This window comes from Acinonyx jubatus, chromosome C1, assembly GCF_027475565.1.
Source record: "Acinonyx jubatus isolate Ajub_Pintada_27869175 chromosome C1, VMU_Ajub_asm_v1.0, whole genome shotgun sequence".
Classification (NCBI taxonomy): Eukaryota; Metazoa; Chordata; class Mammalia; order Carnivora; family Felidae; genus Acinonyx; species Acinonyx jubatus.
The window spans coordinates 117,954,229-117,959,157 of NC_069381.1; the positions used below are offsets into that span (position 1 = coordinate 117,954,229).

At 45.0% G+C, this 4,929-nt stretch overlaps 1 non-coding gene across 1 annotated transcript; it reads right to left on the reverse strand.

Moving 5' to 3' along the window:
• Positions 1 to 1,557: 1,557 nt before the first annotated feature.
• LOC113598336 (U6 spliceosomal RNA) lies at positions 1,558 to 1,664 on the reverse strand. Its single transcript, XR_003419012.1, has one exon. It is a non-coding gene; the product is annotated as a U6 spliceosomal RNA (small nuclear RNA).
• Positions 1,665 to 4,929: the final 3,265 nt, after the last annotated feature.

The following is a 4,929-nucleotide window of genomic DNA, read 5'->3' on the forward strand; positions in this document are numbered from 1 at the left end:
AATTAGAGATCCATAGAAAAATCCATTGAAGTCTACTGGAGGTCCACACTCTAGAAAGGAAGATACTTGTGTGAGCACAACACGAATGCACACACATGTGTGCACACACAAGCACACAGATAACAGGCTAAGTGCCTTAAGGGGTGAAAATATAAGTGACAATGGAGCACCAAGTAAGGGGAAGCTGATTTGACCACAGAGTGGAGGACGGTTAAGTCAGATATTAAAGGGTGGACAGTGCTTTTGGGGTGAAGGAGATGCCCGTTCACTAAGGGGATGAGCACAAGCCAAGGCACAGGGGAGAAAGGGCATGTTGTGTAAGGGAAGGCCCCGTAGTGCCATGTGGCTCAGGGGTGAGGAGGCCCGAGAGCAAAGATGGGGCCACATGTTAAAAGTTCAAGTCCCAGAGGCACCTGGGTGGCTCAGTCAGTTGAGCGTCGGCTTCAGCTCAGGTCATGATCTCACGACTCATGGATTCAAGCCCCGCATCGGGCTCTGTGCTGACAGCTCAGAGCCTGGAGCCTGCTTTGGATTCTGTGTCTCCCTCTCTCTCTGCCCCTCCCCCACTTGTGCTCTGTTCCACTCTGTCTCTCAAAAATAAATAAATGTTAAAAAAAATTAAAAAAAAAATTGCAAGTCCCAGCTTTGCTATTTCCCAGTGGTATAGCTTTGGGCAAGTTTCTTCATCTCCTGTGAGTCAGTCCCCTCATCTATTAAATAAACATTATGAGGGGCGCCTGGGTGGCTCAGTCGGTTGAGCATCTGACTTCATCTCGCGGTCCGTGAGTTCAAGCCCCGCATCGGGCTCTGTGCCGACAGCTCAGAGCCCGGAGCCTGCTTCGGATTCTGTGTCCCCCTCTCTCTCCGCCCCACCCCTGCTTGTGCTCTGTCTCTGTCTTTCAAAAATGAATAAACATAAAAAAAATTTTTTTAATACATAAAAAATAAATAAACAAACATTATGGTATCATCTCCCTCGCCTGCTGTCGAGAGGCTGACATGAGCTCATTCGTGTAAAGAGCTGAGCACAGTGCCTGGTGAGTAGAAGGTAGTCAGTGGCTCACTAAACGTTGGCTGTTATTCTCGTGGTGGATCATGGATGCTGTCATGACAGAAATGACAGTGACTGAGCTACAGCTGTATTTTATAACCGATACTCTACTGAATTCCTTCCAAAGGACATCCTATTCAACCTTCATGATGACTCTAGAAGCATTGGTATTGGTTTTCCTATTTCCGTAGGTGAGAGAGTTCAGATGAAGATCAAGGGACTGGTCCAAGGTCACAGATATTGCGTGGCACACTGGAAATGATGTCTCTGGTTCACATGTTACGTGCTCGCTCATCGTTGCTATGCTCCACGGAACTTTGTCCTACATGCAGGGGCCCACAAGCTTTCTATCCAGGAAAGCAGAGTGTCACAATTGGTTTAACAAACAAACAAACAAACAAACAACTATATATATATATATATATATATATATATATATATATATATATATAAAATACCAGATAACAATCTATAAACCAAAGAAACAAAGTGCTATTCATTTGTTTTTAAATATGGAACCCTCCACAAATTTGTACATCATCCCTGCACAGGGGCCATGCTAATCTTTTCTGTGGTGTTCCAGCTTTAGTATACGTGTTGCTGAAGCAAGCACAGAATGCTATTGATTTTTAAATGAAGATACCCAGTGCTGGCGAAGGTATGGTACAATAGGCAGCTTCGTAAATGGCTTGTGGATAAGTGAGTCAATATGACCCTTCGGCAAAACAATTTTGTGTTATTCCAAAAGCCTTTAAAAGTCCAGCTGTTTGGGGCACCCGCGTGGCTCAGTCAGCTGAGCGTCCGACTCTTGGTTTCGGCTCAGGTCGCGATCCCAGGACTGTGAGATTGAGTCCCACATGTGGGCAGAGCATGGAGTCTGCTTAAGTGCTTAAGATTCTTTCTCCTTCTCCCTCTACCCCTCTTTCGTTCACATGCTCTCTCTCTCTCTCTCTTGCTCTCTCTCTCAAATAAAAAACAAAGACCCAGATGTTTGAAAGCAAACAATTAAACAAACAAAAAGCAGAAACAGACCCATAAATACAGGGAACAGGCCGATAGTTCCCAGAGGGGAAGGGGTGGGGGGATGGGCAAGATGGGTGAAGGGGAGTGGGTTCCAGTTCTGGAATGAGCAAGTCACGGGGCTAAAAGGTACAGCATAGGGAATAGTCACCGGAATTGTGATAGCGTTGTGCGCTGACAGATGGTGGCTACGCGTGTGGTGAGCACAGCGTAACGTGTGGAGTTACGAATCAGCGGGTCATACACCTGAAACTGATGTAATGCTGTGTGTCAGCCATACCTCAATAAAATAAACACATAATGAGTAAACAAATGAATAGCCCACAGGTTTAAACTTACAAGGCTGCTTTTGAGGCTTGATCAAATGCAAAATCCTACTGTCGAGACTTGAAAAGATGCAAAGTTTGCAAAAGCTGTAATGTATGACGTTGTTTATGATAATAGTAGTAAGAGGAAAAAGAATCAAACCAATAGTTAAGTAAAAACATGCATATCGCAGATGCATTTGGAATCATGTTTTTTTTTAAGTTTATTTATCTATTGAGAGAGAGAAAGAGGGAGAGAACAAGTGGGGGAGGGGCAGAGAGAAGGAGAGACAGAATCCCAAGCAGGCTCTGAGCTGTCGGTGCAGAGCTCGATGTGGGGCTTGAACTCATTAACCGTGAGATCATGACCTGGGCTGAGATCAAGAGTCAGACGCTCCACTGACTGTGCCACCCAGGCGCCCCTAGGTCTGGAATCATCTTAAGTAAAAAATAATCTTGAGTGAAAACACTGGTTCAGGTAGTACCATCTGAACCATATAAACATATGAACAGGAAAAAAAAGTTAGAAGGAAATACAGAAAAATATGAACAGCAGTAGTCTTTTTTGAGTAATTGGATATTTTTTTCTTCTCCTGTCTTCAATATTTTTCAAAGATTCCATATCATATGTATATATTACCTTAATAATTAGGAAGAATAACTGTATTTCAAAATTGAGAAAAATTTCACAACGGATATTTCCTTCTTTGGGTGAAGAGAACGATCTCCAAAAAAATTTTAACGAAATCTTAGGCAGATTCCTAGTATACGCAAGTAGGCATGGGGGACCCAGAAGCCCCGTCCCTCAGCCCGGCCAGAGGCATCCCAAGACATAAAATAAAATGCAGCAGTGATCGCAGGCTCATGCTCTCTCCAGGACGACCCAGGCAGCCGTTTTTGTCTCTGGGGTCTGGCTAAGCTCACCAGTTCCTTGGGTGTGAGCGCACCCTGGGTGGATAGATACGGATGCAATTCAGAAACTATGGACCCCAGGACAAGGATGAGAGCTGTATGGACTTCCCCAGCACACAGCCATCTCAAGAGGTGTCAGGGGACCCATCCTGCCAGCCCCACCCACCCCTTGACCCCTTGGACACAGATACTGAATGTGCATCTAATGCTCTTAAATTTACTGGCTGCGGTTCACAGACAACAGGCATCAAATAGCAAAATCCCAGACCCAGCCCTGGACCGTGAGTGCTGACTACTTCTGGCCGCAGCTGGCTTTCCAGAACATTCCAAGATTCACATCAACGGGGCTTTTTAAAATCCTTAATTTCATCCAAATAGCTGTTTGTGTTCTTTTTCTCTCCATTCCCTGACCAGTTGAATCCTACCCCATCCCTCTCTGTATATATGAGAGAAAGATTTCTACTTACAGGGAGCTGCTTAAGTAAGTGATAAAATAAGATTGCCTGGTGCTTTTGTAATCACCCCGCTTCCCTCGCATAACAGTAACTGCTCTTAGAAAGAGAATTAGTCCAAATAACAGTTTTCCTGTGGCATTAGCGTTTCCACAGCAAGCCACGCATGAGGCGTGTTCAGCCTTGTGAATTTTCTATCAGTTCTGGGAGTTACACATTTTAACCCAAATAAATATATTTGGCTCAGTATCAAATGAAAAAAAAAATCTTAAGCTTTTGCTTTCTTTCTTTTCTCTGCAAGAGCAAATGAACTTCACACAGAGAAAAAAAGGCCATCTGCTCAACGCAAAACTCCCAATGTCCTACACCTTAGGTGGATTTAATTTCAGGGACCTCAAATAATTAAGCCTAAATGAAGGTATTAACTGTGGGGGAAATAAAAAGTTCAAGGCCTTGGCGCATCTGACTGTTGCAGAGGCTGGCACATGACCCAAAGGGGCAGACCTAAGGCCCCCGGGTCCATCCATTTTGTTCTCACCCCATGGGCAGCCCTGAAGCCAGTCTGTCTTTTCCTGCTAAGGATTACAGCGGTTCCACGGCACCAATGAGCTCAGGGCAAACCCATCCTGAGCACAAAAGAAACAAGTCGAGAATCACATCTTTTTCTTGGGAAGCTCCGTTAAATCAAACTATATGGGCACTGACCCCAAATTTACTTCCTTCATACCTTCCCTTACTCCTTTACTGCACCAACTACGAGATGAACGACCCCAAACCCCGGGTCCCGACCCCCCCTCCCACCGCCCCCCAGTCATGGCACTCTGCTGGAGAAGCCTTCAGGGACTTACACCATCAGTCTGGACTTCTTAGCTTGGTATGTGAGTCCTAGTTTGATGATAACCCTTAAAATTATAATAAAAGTAGCTGGCGCTTACTGAACCATCTCTCATGTGCCAGGCATTTGTGGAATATTATTTTATGTAACATTATCCTCACCACAGCCCCAGGAAGAAGGTTTTACGATCTCCATTTTATGAAAGGAAAAACAAGCCCAATGTGGTAAATGGTCTGACCTCTGATAAGTGGTGGGGGCAGCCTTCTAACCCAGGCTGGTCTGACTCCAGAATCCTGGTTTTTTTAACCACCCCCCACCCCCCCTCCCCCAGCTATTCATTTTGGAGCGCATGGA